The 14684-nt window shown below is 48.9% G+C and overlaps 6 non-coding genes and 2 pseudogenes across 6 annotated transcripts; all 8 read right to left on the bottom strand.

Moving 5' to 3' along the window:
* Nucleotides 1–337: 337 nt before the first annotated feature.
* Nucleotides 338–528, bottom strand: LOC142261533 (U2 spliceosomal RNA). Its single transcript, XR_012729159.1, has one exon. It is a non-coding gene; the product is annotated as a U2 spliceosomal RNA (small nuclear RNA).
* Nucleotides 529–1915: 1387 nt separating this feature from the next.
* Nucleotides 1916–2106, bottom strand: LOC142261521 (U2 spliceosomal RNA). Its single transcript, XR_012729148.1, has one exon. It is a non-coding gene; the product is annotated as a U2 spliceosomal RNA (small nuclear RNA).
* Nucleotides 2107–3493: 1387 nt separating this feature from the next.
* On the bottom strand, nucleotides 3494–3684 carry LOC142261520 (U2 spliceosomal RNA). Its single transcript, XR_012729147.1, has one exon. It is a non-coding gene; the product is annotated as a U2 spliceosomal RNA (small nuclear RNA).
* A 1387-nt stretch (nucleotides 3685–5071) lies between these two features.
* LOC142261519 (U2 spliceosomal RNA) lies at nucleotides 5072–5262 on the bottom strand. Its single transcript, XR_012729146.1, has one exon. It is a non-coding gene; the product is annotated as a U2 spliceosomal RNA (small nuclear RNA).
* Nucleotides 5263–6649: 1387 nt separating this feature from the next.
* Nucleotides 6650–6840, bottom strand: LOC142261563 (U2 spliceosomal RNA). The gene has a single exon (XR_012729181.1). It is a non-coding gene; the product is annotated as a U2 spliceosomal RNA (small nuclear RNA).
* A 658-nt stretch (nucleotides 6841–7498) lies between these two features.
* On the bottom strand, nucleotides 7499–7640 carry LOC142261597 (U2 spliceosomal RNA; annotated as a pseudogene).
* A 1387-nt stretch (nucleotides 7641–9027) lies between these two features.
* LOC142261518 (U2 spliceosomal RNA) lies at nucleotides 9028–9218 on the bottom strand. The gene has a single exon (XR_012729145.1). It is a non-coding gene; the product is annotated as a U2 spliceosomal RNA (small nuclear RNA).
* Nucleotides 9219–10605: 1387 nt separating this feature from the next.
* Nucleotides 10606–10810, bottom strand: LOC142261537 (U2 spliceosomal RNA; annotated as a pseudogene).
* Between the last annotated feature and the right edge of the window lie 3874 nt (nucleotides 10811–14684).

Below are 14684 nucleotides of genomic sequence, written 5' to 3'. Positions count from 1 at the left end.
ATTCTAGATCTTATCACACCTGTGGTCACTGCAGCAGCAGGTGAATCCACTTTGTCCAAAAGGGATCTATTCCATTCAATTGCAAATGATCTAGATAAGACAGAGAACTGCAGCACGGGGACATAGCCGAGTTGGTCAGGTTGAGTGGTGATGAGTTTGCTATTTGGATGAATAAAGAAAGTCAAAAGTGTGAAAGATAAAAAACAAAAGGAGGAAGTGTGAAAAGTGAATGGGCCAAATTGAGGTGCATATGAAGACGTATGCTTTCTTCCAATTCATTAAATCGGGCTAATATGAATCAGGTGAATTGAGTTCTGCTTTTGGAAACTGGGTTAAGAAGGGGTGCACCGTTCCTGGAGGTACTGCAATACCAGGTCAATGCGTGGAGTGGACAGAGCAAGCTCTTTTTCCATCTCCCTGTTCTAAAAATCCATTTAATATATGGTCCCCAGATAGGGGACGTATCAGATATTAAACTGATAAGAACAGATACTACACTTGATCTTAGCCAAAAGGTCGAGAAGCGATAACCAGAATTGGTTTGGGCCTCGAGTGGCACCCTGGCCTATGCCGGACACATCTTAGGGAGAGAGAGCGAGAGGGAGACAAACCCACGCCTACACAAGACATTTTGTCACCCAAGCCAACCCTTGAAAAGGCTGCTTTGCAGAGCAAAAACAAGAAGAATGGTGCGTTTTGCAGCCGCCGCCCACTGCAATGAATCTGAATAACTCCTCCTTTAGGGCGCAAGCAACTCCCCTCCCCCTTGCAGTCTTTCCAATTCACGATACAAAAAGACGGACAGGACAGGTTGCCTGACTTTCCGTCACTGCCACCCTTTGCCATCCTTACCCGTAGAAAGCCCTTTCATCATCCCCAAACCCTAATCTTTTCCCTTTCCTTCCCAGCCCCCAAACCCTGCCCTCTGTACCTTTCTCACCACCCGCTTCCCTTCTCCTGTCATCCCCCTACCACCCGGGAAAAAAAGAGATTGCCCCCTCCTTCCACTAGCCCACCCTCCCACCCAAAGAACAACTTCTTCTGCGCAGCTTGTTTTCTAGGCAGCAGCGCTATTGTGATGTCATCGGGGGGCATTGTGACAAGCCGCCAGTGTTCCGTCTCTTCATGTTGTGCACAGTTCAAACGGAAAATACATCAACAGGCAGACTACAGAAAAGCTTACTATCAAAGGTTAGAGGGGGGCTTTCTCAGAGGGCTTTTTACAGTTTTTCTATTCCCAATTAGCCGTTTAAGTGTACTTATTGAAAGTAGTAATTCTTTCATAGGCCGCCCTTTCTTAGTATTTGACGTTCCTTATATTGCGGTATGAGGCTTCGCAGTAGGTTGCAAACATTCATCACCCATGACTGTCCCCAATTGAGCTCAGAAGCTCAATGTCTATCATGACCTCTCTTTTAGAATGTCCAAGAGCAAGCAAACTATTCCTCCAGGAGAGGGCGCCAACAGACTACTAAAGAGATCATCATTACTCAAAGAAAACCCCAAAAACCAATGCATGATAGGAATAAACAGGTAACTTTCTTTGGAGTGGAAGCGGAGAGATCGCACCAGATGCCAATTCTAGATCTTATCACACCTGTGGTCACTGCAGCAGCAGGTGAATCCACTTTGTCCAAAAGGGATCTATTCCATTCAATTGCAAATGATCTAGATAAGACAGAGAACTGCAGCACGGGGACATAGCCGAGTTGGTCAGGTTGAGTGGTGATGAGTTTGCTATTTGGATGAATAAAGAAAGTCAAAAGTGTGAAAGATAAAAAACAAAAGGAGGAAGTGTGAAAAGTGAATGGGCCAAATTGAGGTGCATATGAAGACGTATGCTTTCTTCCAATTCATTAAATCGGGCTAATATGAATCAGGTGAATTGAGTTCTGCTTTTGGAAACTGGGTTAAGAAGGGGTGCACCGTTCCTGGAGGTACTGCAATACCAGGTCAATGCGTGGAGTGGACAGAGCAAGCTCTTTTTCCATCTCCCTGTTCTAAAAATCCATTTAATATATGGTCCCCAGATAGGGGACGTATCAGATATTAAACTGATAAGAACAGATACTACACTTGATCTTAGCCAAAAGGCCGAGAAGCGATAACCAGAATTGGTTTGGGCCTCGAGTGGCACCCTGGCCTATGCCGGACACATCTTAGGGAGAGAGAGCGAGAGGGAGACAAACCCACGCCTACACAAGACATTTTGTCACCCAAGCCAACCCTTGAAAAGGCTGCTTTGCAGAGCAAAAACAAGAAGAATGGTGCGTTTTGCAGCCGCCGCCCACTGCAATGAATCTGAATAACTCCTCCTTTAGGGCGCAAGCAACTCCCCTCCCCCTTGCAGTCTTTCCAATTCACGATACAAAAAGACGGACAGGACAGGTTGCCTGACTTTCCGTCACTGCCACCCTTTGCCATCCTTACCCGTAGAAAGCCCTTTCATCATCCCCAAACCCTAATCTTTTCCCTTTCCTTCCCAGCCCCCAAACCCTGCCCTCTGTACCTTTCTCACCACCCGCTTCCCTTCTCCTGTCATCCCCCTACCACCCGGGAAAAAAAGAGATTGCCCCCTCCTTCCACTAGCCCACCCTCCCACCCAAAGAACAACTTCTTCTGCGCAGCTTGTTTTCTAGGCAGCAGCGCTATTGTGATGTCATCGGGGGGCATTGTGACAAGCCGCCAGTGTTCCGTCTCTTCATGTTGTGCACAGTTCAAACGGAAAATACATCAACAGGCAGACTACAGAAAAGCTTACTATCAAAGGTTAGAGGGGGGCTTTCTCAGAGGGCTTTTTACAGTTTTTCTATTCCCAATTAGCCGTTTAAGTGTACTTATTGAAAGTAGTAATTCTTTCATAGGCCGCCCTTTCTTAGTATTTGACGTTCCTTATATTGCGGTATGAGGCTTCGCAGTAGGTTGCAAACATTCATCACCCATGACTGTCCCCAATTGAGCTCAGAAGCTCAATGTCTATCATGACCTCTCTTTTAGAATGTCCAAGAGCAAGCAAACTATTCCTCCAGGAGAGGGCGCCAACAGACTACTAAAGAGATCATCATTACTCAAAGAAAACCCCAAAAACCAATGCATGATAGGAATAAACAGGTAACTTTCTTTGGAGTGGAAGCGGAGAGATCGCACCAGATGCCAATTCTAGATCTTATCACACCTGTGGTCACTGCAGCAGCAGGTGAATCCACTTTGTCCAAAAGGGATCTATTCCATTCAATTGCAAATGATCTAGATAAGACAGAGAACTGCAGCACGGGGACATAGCCGAGTTGGTCAGGTTGAGTGGTGATGAGTTTGCTATTTGGATGAATAAAGAAAGTCAAAAGTGTGAAAGATAAAAAACAAAAGGAGGAAGTGTGAAAAGTGAATGGGCCAAATTGAGGTGCATATGAAGACGTATGCTTTCTTCCAATTCATTAAATCGGGCTAATATGAATCAGGTGAATTGAGTTCTGCTTTTGGAAACTGGGTTAAGAAGGGGTGCACCGTTCCTGGAGGTACTGCAATACCAGGTCAATGCGTGGAGTGGACAGAGCAAGCTCTTTTTCCATCTCCCTGTTCTAAAAATCCATTTAATATATGGTCCCCAGATAGGGGACGTATCAGATATTAAACTGATAAGAACAGATACTACACTTGATCTTAGCCAAAAGGCCGAGAAGCGATAACCAGAATTGGTTTGGGCCTCGAGTGGCACCCTGGCCTATGCCGGACACATCTTAGGGAGAGAGAGCGAGAGGGAGACAAACCCACGCCTACACAAGACATTTTGTCACCCAAGCCAACCCTTGAAAAGGCTGCTTTGCAGAGCAAAAACAAGAAGAATGGTGCGTTTTGCAGCCGCCGCCCACTGCAATGAATCTGAATAACTCCTCCTTTAGGGCGCAAGCAACTCCCCTCCCCCTTGCAGTCTTTCCAATTCACGATACAAAAAGACGGACAGGACAGGTTGCCTGACTTTCCGTCACTGCCACCCTTTGCCATCCTTACCCGTAGAAAGCCCTTTCATCATCCCCAAACCCTAATCTTTTCCCTTTCCTTCCCAGCCCCCAAACCCTGCCCTCTGTACCTTTCTCACCACCCGCTTCCCTTCTCCTGTCATCCCCCTACCACCCGGGAAAAAAAGAGATTGCCCCCTCCTTCCACTAGCCCACCCTCCCACCCAAAGAACAACTTCTTCTGCGCAGCTTGTTTTCTAGGCAGCAGCGCTATTGTGATGTCATCGGGGGGCATTGTGACAAGCCGCCAGTGTTCCGTCTCTTCATGTTGTGCACAGTTCAAACGGAAAATACATCAACAGGCAGACTACAGAAAAGCTTACTATCAAAGGTTAGAGGGGGGCTTTCTCAGAGGGCTTTTTACAGTTTTTCTATTCCCAATTAGCCGTTTAAGTGTACTTATTGAAAGTAGTAATTCTTTCATAGGCCGCCCTTTCTTAGTATTTGACGTTCCTTATATTGCGGTATGAGGCTTCGCAGTAGGTTGCAAACATTCATCACCCATGACTGTCCCCAATTGAGCTCAGAAGCTCAATGTCTATCATGACCTCTCTTTTAGAATGTCCAAGAGCAAGCAAACTATTCCTCCAGGAGAGGGCGCCAACAGACTACTAAAGAGATCATCATTACTCAAAGAAAACCCCAAAAACCAATGCATGATAGGAATAAACAGGTAACTTTCTTTGGAGTGGAAGCGGAGAGATCGCACCAGATGCCAATTCTAGATCTTATCACACCTGTGGTCACTGCAGCAGCAGGTGAATCCACTTTGTCCAAAAGGGATCTATTCCATTCAATTGCAAATGATCTAGATAAGACAGAGAACTGCAGCACGGGGACATAGCCGAGTTGGTCAGGTTGAGTGGTGATGAGTTTGCTATTTGGATGAATAAAGAAAGTCAAAAGTGTGAAAGATAAAAAACAAAAGGAGGAAGTGTGAAAAGTGAATGGGCCAAATTGAGGTGCATATGAAGACGTATGCTTTCTTCCAATTCATTAAATCGGGCTAATATGAATCAGGTGAATTGAGTTCTGCTTTTGGAAACTGGGTTAAGAAGGGGTGCACCGTTCCTGGAGGTACTGCAATACCAGGTCAATGCGTGGAGTGGACAGAGCAAGCTCTTTTTCCATCTCCCTGTTCTAAAAATCCATTTAATATATGGTCCCCAGATAGGGGACGTATCAGATATTAAACTGATAAGAACAGATACTACACTTGATCTTAGCCAAAAGGCCGAGAAGCGATAACCAGAATTGGTTTGGGCCTCGAGTGGCACCCTGGCCTATGCCGGACACATCTTAGGGAGAGAGAGCGAGAGGGAGACAAACCCACGCCTACACAAGACATTTTGTCACCCAAGCCAACCCTTGAAAAGGCTGCTTTGCAGAGCAAAAACAAGAAGAATGGTGCGTTTTGCAGCCGCCGCCCACTGCAATGAATCTGAATAACTCCTCCTTTAGGGCGCAAGCAACTCCCCTCCCCCTTGCAGTCTTTCCAATTCACGATACAAAAAGACGGACAGGACAGGTTGCCTGACTTTCCGTCACTGCCACCCTTTGCCATCCTTACCCGTAGAAAGCCCTTTCATCATCCCCAAACCCTAATCTTTTCCCTTTCCTTCCCAGCCCCCAAACCCTGCCCTCTGTACCTTTCTCACCACCCGCTTCCCTTCTCCTGTCATCCCCCTACCACCCGGGAAAAAAAGAGATTGCCCCCTCCTTCCACTAGCCCACCCTCCCACCCAAAGAACAACTTCTTCTGCGCAGCTTGTTTTCTAGGCAGCAGCGCTATTGTGATGTCATCGGGGGGCATTGTGACAAGCCGCCAGTGTTCCGTCTCTTCATGTTGTGCACAGTTCAAACGGAAAATACATCAACAGGCAGACTACAGAAAAGCTTACTATCAAAGGTTAGAGGGGGGCTTTCTCAGAGGGCTTTTTACAGTTTTTCTATTCCCAATTAGCCGTTTAAGTGTACTTATTGAAAGTAGTAATTCTTTCATAGGCCGCCCTTTCTTAGTATTTGACGTTCCTTATATTGCGGTATGAGGCTTCGCAGTAGGTTGCAAACATTCATCACCCATGACTGTCCCCAATTGAGCTCAGAAGCTCAATGTCTATCATGACCTCTCTTTTAGAATGTCCAAGAGCAAGCAAACTATTCCTCCAGGAGAGGGCGCCAACAGACTACTAAAGAGATCATCATTACTCAAAGAAAACCCCAAAAACCAATGCATGATAGGAATAAACAGGTAACTTTCTTTGGAGTGGAAGCGGAGAGATCGCACCAGATGCCAATTCTAGATCTTATCACACCTGTGGTCACTGCAGCAGCAGGTGAATCCACTTTGTCCAAAAGGGATCTATTCCATTCAATTGCAAATGATCTAGATAAGACAGAGAACTGCAGCACGGGGACATAGCCGAGTTGGTCAGGTTGAGTGGTGATGAGTTTGCTATTTGGATGAATAAAGAAAGTCAAAAGTGTGAAAGATAAAAAACAAAAGGAGGAAGTGTGAAAAGTGAATGGGCCAAATTGAGGTGCATATGAAGACGTATGCTTTCTTCCAATTCATTAAATCGGGCTAATATGAATCAGGTGAATTGAGTTCTGCTTTTGGAAACTGGGTTAAGAAGGGGTGCACCGTTCCTGGAGGTACTGCAATACCAGGTCAATGCGTGGAGTGGACAGAGCAAGCTCTTTTTCCATCTCCCTGTTCTAAAAATCCATTTAATATATGGTCCCCAGATAGGGGACGTATCAGATATTAAACTGATAAGAACAGATTTTTATTTAATGAAGCTTTCCAAAGCACCGCAAAAATGCATGACCGAAGTCACACCAAAAACAGTGCAAAGGCTAGGATTCGTGTGGACCCCTCCGTGAGAAGAGGATCCCCAAAAATCAACCCCGTCCCTCCGAGCCAGAAGGCCACAGCGAGGGTCAGGGATCTTCGGTGCTCCCCCAAGCCGAAGCCTGGTTGAGCCTTGTTGTTGCTCCCAGCGTCCACCGAGGCATCTTACCCAAGTGGAGTAGGGAGCTACTAGTCGTTGGTTTCGCAGCCGAGACTGCCCGGACCGTCAACCGGTGTTGGTTTCTCAGCCCAAGGCTGACCGGACCTCCAACCGGGTGTTGGTTTCTCAGCCCAAGGCTGACCGGACCTCCAACCGGGTGTTGGTTTCTCAGCCAAGCTGACCCGGACCTCCAACCGGGTGTTGGTTTCTCAGCCCAAAGCTGACCGGACCTCCGACCGGGATTATAAAAATTTCCCTTCTTAGCCAGAAGGCCGGGATAGGGCAATATGCTTGGAAAGTATGAATAGGCAAGGCGCGGCGTGCGACAGAGTCTGAGGCTTACCAGGGTCCCAACCTAGCAAGTTCAGACTCCCTCCAGGGTGTCCATTCCTGGGGCACATTGCACCATAACCCCCACACTTACTCAGTCTAATAGCCTCGATCCTGGTAGGGCCATGGTTTCCTCTAGATGGATATACTATCCTCCCAAAGTACTAACAAGCGCAACCTTCCAGTGTGCATTGCATCATTGTACTAAGGTGGCCGGAGCCTTAAACCACCTTTTCGAAAGATACTACACTTGATCTTAGCCAAAAGGCCGAGAAGCGATAACCAGAATTGGTTTGGGCCTCGAGTGGCACCCTGGCCTATGCCGGACACATCTTAGGGAGAGAGAGCGAGAGGGAGACAAACCCACGCCTACACAAGACATTTTGTCACCCAAGCCAACCCTTGAAAAGGCTGCTTTGCAGAGCAAAAACAAGAAGAATGGTGCGTTTTGCAGCCGCCGCCCACTGCAATGAATCTGAATAACTCCTCCTTTAGGGCGCAAGCAACTCCCCTCCCCCTTGCAGTCTTTCCAATTCACGATACAAAAAGACGGACAGGACAGGTTGCCTGACTTTCCGTCACTGCCACCCTTTGCCATCCTTACCCGTAGAAAGCCCTTTCATCATCCCCAAACCCTAATCTTTTCCCTTTCCTTCCCAGCCCCCAAACCCTGCCCTCTGTACCTTTCTCACCACCCGCTTCCCTTCTCCTGTCATCCCCCTACCACCCGGGAAAAAAAGAGATTGCCCCCTCCTTCCACTAGCCCACCCTCCCACCCAAAGAACAACTTCTTCTGCGCAGCTTGTTTTCTAGGCAGCAGCGCTATTGTGATGTCATCGGGGGGCATTGTGACAAGCCGCCAGTGTTCCGTCTCTTCATGTTGTGCACAGTTCAAACGGAAAATACATCAACAGGCAGACTACAGAAAAGCTTACTATCAAAGGTTAGAGGGGGGCTTTCTCAGAGGGCTTTTTACAGTTTTTCTATTCCCAATTAGCCGTTTAAGTGTACTTATTGATAGTAGTAATTCTTTCATAGGCCGCCCTTTCTTAGTATTTGACGTTCCTTATATTGCGGTATGAGGCTTCGCAGTAGGTTGCAAACATTCATCACCCATGACTGTCCCCAATTGAGCTCAGAAGCTCAATGTCTATCATGACCTCTCTTTTAGAATGTCCAAGAGCAAGCAAACTATTCCTCCAGGAGAGGGCGCCAACAGACTACTAAAGAGATCATCATTACTCAAAGAAAACCCCAAAAACCAATGCATGATAGGAATAAACAGGTAACTTTCTTTGGAGTGGAAGCGGAGAGATCGCACCAGATGCCAATTCTAGATCTTATCACACCTGTGGTCACTGCAGCAGCAGGTGAATCCACTTTGTCCAAAAGGGATCTATTCCATTCAATTGCAAATGATCTAGATAAGACAGAGAACTGCAGCACGGGGACATAGCCGAGTTGGTCAGGTTGAGTGGTGATGAGTTTGCTATTTGGATGAATAAAGAAAGTCAAAAGTGTGAAAGATAAAAAACAAAAGGAGGAAGTGTGAAAAGTGAATGGGCCAAATTGAGGTGCATATGAAGACGTATGCTTTCTTCCAATTCATTAAATCGGGCTAATATGAATCAGGTGAATTGAGTTCTGCTTTTGGAAACTGGGTTAAGAAGGGGTGCACCGTTCCTGGAGGTACTGCAATACCAGGTCAATGCGTGGAGTGGACAGAGCAAGCTCTTTTTCCATCTCCCTGTTCTAAAAATCCATTTAATATATGGTCCCCAGATAGGGGACGTATCAGATATTAAACTGATAAGAACAGATACTACACTTGATCTTAGCCAAAAGGCCGAGAAGCGATAACCAGAATTGGTTTGGGCCTCGAGTGGCACCCTGGCCTATGCCGGACACATCTTAGGGAGAGAGAGCGAGAGGGAGACAAACCCACGCCTACACAAGACATTTTGTCACCCAAGCCAACCCTTGAAAAGGCTGCTTTGCAGAGCAAAAACAAGAAGAATGGTGCGTTTTGCAGCCGCCGCCCACTGCAATGAATCTGAATAACTCCTCCTTTAGGGCGCAAGCAACTCCCCTCCCCCTTGCAGTCTTTCCAATTCACGATACAAAAAGACGGACAGGACAGGTTGCCTGACTTTCCGTCACTGCCACCCTTTGCCATCCTTACCCGTAGAAAGCCCTTTCATCATCCCCAAACCCTAATCTTTTCCCTTTCCTTCCCAGCCCCCAAACCCTGCCCTCTGTACCTTTCTCACCACCCGCTTCCCTTCTCCTGTCATCCCCCTACCACCCGGGAAAAAAAGAGATTGCCCCCTCCTTCCACTAGCCCACCCTCCCACCCAAAGAACAACTTCTTCTGCGCAGCTTGTTTTCTAGGCAGCAGCGCTATTGTGATGTCATCGGGGGGCATTGTGACAAGCCGCCAGTGTTCCGTCTCTTCATGTTGTGCACAGTTCAAACGGAAAATACATCAACAGGCAGACTACAGAAAAGCTTACTATCAAAGGTTAGAGGGGGGCTTTCTCAGAGGGCTTTTTACAGTTTTTCTATTCCCAATTAGCCGTTTAAGTGTACTTATTGAAAGTAGTAATTCTTTCATAGGCCGCCCTTTCTTAGTATTTGACGTTCCTTATATTGCGGTATGAGGCTTCGCAGTAGGTTGCAAACATTCATCACCCATGACTGTCCCCAATTGAGCTCAGAAGCTCAATGTCTATCATGACCTCTCTTTTAGAATGTCCAAGAGCAAGCAAACTATTCCTCCAGGAGAGGGCGCCAACAGACTACTAAAGAGATCATCATTACTCAAAGAAAACCCCAAAAACCAATGCATGATAGGAATAAACAGGTAACTTTCTTTGGAGTGGAAGCGGAGAGATCGCACCAGATGCCAATTCTAGATCTTATCACACCTGTGGTCACTGCAGCAGCAGGTGAATCCACTTTGTCCAAAAGGGATCTATTCCATTCAATTGCAAATGATCTAGATAAGACAGAGAACTGCAGCACGGGGACATAGCCGAGTTGGTCAGGTTGAGTGGTGATGAGTTTGCTATTTGGATGAATAAAGAAAGTCAAAAGTGTGAAAGATAAAAAACAAAAGGAGGAAGTGTGAAAAGTGAATGGGCCAAATTGAGGTGCATATGAAGACGTATGCTTTCTTCCAATTCATTAAATCGGGCTAATATGAATCAGGTGAATTGAGTTCTGCTTTTGGAAACTGGGTTAAGAAGGGGTGCACCGTTCCTGGAGGTACTGCAATACCAGGTCAATGCGTGGAGTGGACAGAGCAAGCTCTTTTTCCATCTCCCTGTTCTAAAAATCCATTTAATATATGGTCCCCAGATAGGGGACGTATCAGATATTAAACTGATAAGAACAGATTTTTTGATTTAACAGCATCTTTATTATCATGCACTACTCACAAAAAGGTAACAAACCGTGTACAGTGCCGCAGCCCCGTACACACAGAAATATACAATCATTCTTACATAGCCATAGAGTACGACGCACTAAACTATACATCACGCTCCTATGCTATCCATAACACTCAAGCTGAAAGAAAAAGTTAGACAATAAATAACGACGAACCGGCGGTTGGGGGGTGGGGGTAGGGGAAAAGGGGGATAGGGTGGGGAAATCACAGGCCCGAAGCTTTATTGAAAGACGCACATAACGGGAAAAGGAGGGAGGGGGCATTGAAGAGGTTTAAACCTCCTCCTCGGCGCTGTCGTCCGGACTGTCCATGATGGAATAGTCTCTGAGCAGGCTGTGGATCAGCCTGCGGCAATCCTGGATAGATATCCTCTCCCTCTTCAAGATGAGCCGGTTCCTGGCGACCCAAATAGCGTCCTTAAAGCAGTTCATAAGGCGCCAAGCCTCCTGGATGGCTCCAACGGTGTGAGTCCCAGGGAAGAGTCCATAAAGTACGGAATGGTATGATAGGCTCCCTCTGGGGACGGAGTTCCTCAGGTCATCCTCCAGGGCAACCAACAGGCGCTGTGCAAAACGGCAGTCCCAAAAGGCGTGCAGCGATGTTTCCTCCACGAAGGGGCACCTTGGGCAGTACCGGGTTTTGCACAGGTTCCGGGCGTGCATGAATGACCGGACGGGCAGTCCGCCCTGTATCGCCATCCATGACAAGTCCTTGTGCCCGTTGGTCAATCCAGCCGATGACACGTTTGTCCAAACAGTCTCCAGTGTGTCGTGATGAAGTCCTGGAATGTTCTCCATTTCGTCCTTGGCTCTGATGAGTTTGTGGATAGTCTTTGGCTTCCACAAATCAGGCTTGAGTCCCTCCAGTTGGTGTTCCCTCACAAACCGAACCACGTCTCCGTAGAACCATGGCGTCGTCCAGTTGTAGGGGAAGGAGCTGTCCCACTTGTCCCAGCCTAACCGTCTCCAAAGGGGGAGCAGGAAGAAGCGAGACATGGACCCACCCGCGGAACCTCTCTTGACTCGCAGAGTTCGGCGAACGCAGTCACATACGAAGGAGGATCGCAGGAGGGTGGGGATATCGGGTACGCCCTTCCCACCCTTGCGAGGATCCTTGTACATGATGCTCCGCTTTACTCTGTCCATCTTGGATCCCCAGACAAAACGAAACACCGTCCTGGTAATGGCCCTGCACACGGTGGCAAGGGGGGGCCAGGCCTGGGCCGTGTACTGCAGCACGGGCAGTACCTCGTTACGCAGGACCAGTGCTTTGCCCTCACAGGTGAGGCGTCTGAGGCTCCACAGACCGATCCGTTGGGTGATCTTGGTCAAGCGTTCCTCCCAGGACTTGAGGGCTGCTCCTTCCTTCCCGAACCAGACTCCAAGAACCTTGATGAAATCCGGCTGGATGCTGAAAGGGAAGGGGGCGGAAGAGGCCGGCTGCCAGTCCCCGAAGAGCATGGCTTCCGACTTCCCGCAGTTGACTTTGGCTCCCGAAGCCCGTCCGAAGGTCTCACAGGTCTGGACGAGGGTGTCGACTGAGCGCCGGTCCGCGCAGAAGACGGTCACGTCGTCCATGTAGAGCGAGCACTTGACCTCGAAGCGTTCTGGTCCTGGTGCGGTGATCCCTCTGATCTCTCCATTCCGCCGGATAGCCTCTGCAAAGAGTTCTATAACACAAACAAAAAGAAGAGGTGACAGAGGACAGCCTTGTCTGACCCCTGAGAGGACCGGGAAGGGGTCAGTCTTCCAGCCGTTTACCAACACCGAGCTGTGAATATCAAAATACATTAGTTGGACATACAAGCAAAACATGTTACCCAAACCTAACCTGTGCAGAGCTTTGCCCAGGAACTCATGGGAAACACGGTCGAAGGCCTTTTCCTGATCCAACGAGATCAGGGCTGCGTGCACCCGGCGGGCTTTGATGTACTCGACCGTGTCCCGCATGAGAGCCAGGCTGTCTGCGATGCGACGTCCGGGGATGCCGCAGGTCTGATCCGGGTGGATGATCCGTCCGATAACAGTCTTCAATCTCGTTGCCATCGTCTTGGCCAGGATCTTGTAGTCGACGTTCAGAAGGGTGATGGGACGCCAATTCTTCAGGTTGCACCTCTCTCCTTTACGCTTGTACAGGATCGTGACCATTCCTTCCCTCAGAGATGGAGGCATTCTGCCCTCCACCACCATCTCCTCATACAGCCCTAACAGGTCCGGACAGATTAGGTCTCCCAGCGCTACATAGAGCTCTGCTGGGAGGCCGTCACTGCCCGGTGTCCTGCCAGAACTAAAGGATTTGGCGGCCGAGAGCAGCTCGTCCACCGTCAGAGGAACATCCATGGCCGCCGCGTCTGCAGGGTCAAGATGGTTAGTGATACCTGACAGGAACTTATCGGCGGCCTCGGGGTCAGTAGTCTTGCGGGCGTAGAGTTCGCTGTAGAAGTTGCTGACGACCTTCATCACGTTCTCTTTCCCGCGTCGCATGCTTCCACTCTCGTCTCGTAGTTCATTCATGGGCGTGTGACCGGCGTGGAGTTTCCTGAAAAAGAACGAGTTACATTTCTCACCCTTCTCCAGGTTCTCCACTTTGGAACGGAAGACAATTCGCTCGGACTCCTCCTCGAAGTGCCTTTTCAGGCTCCTCTTAGTCTCCTCCAGCTCCTCTCTCACGTCCCAGCCGCATCGAAGAAGGTCCTGCAGGGAACGCAGCTCACGCTGGAGTCTCCTGAAGTCCCTCCTCTTCAGACACGCCTGTTGTTGACTCTTTGCCTGAAAGAAGAAACGGAACTCGAGTTTAACGTATTCCCACCAGTCAGAAACAGACTGGAAGCCCGCCTTGTAGGCCCGCCACGTGGAGTAGGCAGCTCTAAGCTCCTCCAGAATCTCACCCTTTTCCAGCAGAGAGCAGTTCAGCTTCCAGGAGCCCGGGCCAATGGGGAAGCCATGGCCCAGCACACCTTGAAAGTGAATGGCTCTGTGGTCAGAGAAGAAGCAGGGGACCATCGAGTGCCCACTCCGCCCAACCGCCCGAGAGGTAAACACAAAGTCAATCCTGGAACGCAGCGAGCCATCGGATCGGCACCATGAATAGTTCACGGATCCGTGTCCGATGGAGCCAACAACGTCCACAAGAGAGGCTTCGGTCACCATCTCAATGAGCAGTTTGGATATGACGTCCAACTTGGCAGCCGTTCCAGAACTGCGTCCATCCTCCTCAATCGGGCAGTTGAAATCCCCGGCCATCACTACCGTCCTGGCGGTAGCGAGCTGAGGGCGCAGGGCTTGGAGGAGCTCCAGTCGATCGCTCTTCACAGGAGAAGCGTACACATTGATGAACCTGACAGGTTCTCCCGCCCAGGTGCCATCCACGAGCAGTAACCTGCCGCAGACGATTTCCTGAACAGAGTCCAATGTGAAGGCGCTTCCCCTGATCAGCACGGCGACCCCCGCGGACCTACAGTCGCCTCCGCCGGACCAGTAGGATGGGCCATGGGTCCACTCCCTGGCCAGATGGTTGAAGGACCTAGAGGAGGGAAGGGAGCATTCCTGCAGGAAAAATACATCACTAGACTGAGTGTTAAGGAACGCAAAAATTGTCTGACGTCGGAACTTGTCTCTGATGCTCCTAACATTAATGGAAAAGATGTTAATGTTAGCAGTCATTGGAGGAAAGAGAAAGTTAGCGCAGGCGGTGTGCCTTAGTTACCACTCCGGTCGGGCGGTTCTTCCTCTTTGGCACCTGCTGGTAAGGGTATCTCCAGCAGACCCTCTTCTTCTAGCTGATCGAGCAGGGATGGTGCCTCAGTGGCTTCCGACTCCTCCATTTCTTCTTCGGCCACAAGGGACTCCACCATCTGCTCCAACACGTCCGGTT

The sequence above is a fragment of the Anomaloglossus baeobatrachus genome, unplaced genomic scaffold, assembly GCF_048569485.1.
Source record: "Anomaloglossus baeobatrachus isolate aAnoBae1 unplaced genomic scaffold, aAnoBae1.hap1 Scaffold_226, whole genome shotgun sequence".
Taxonomy (NCBI): Eukaryota; Metazoa; Chordata; class Amphibia; order Anura; family Aromobatidae; genus Anomaloglossus; species Anomaloglossus baeobatrachus.
Note: the sequence above shows the minus strand (reverse complement) of the source record. Positions and strands in the feature narration are given on the sequence as shown.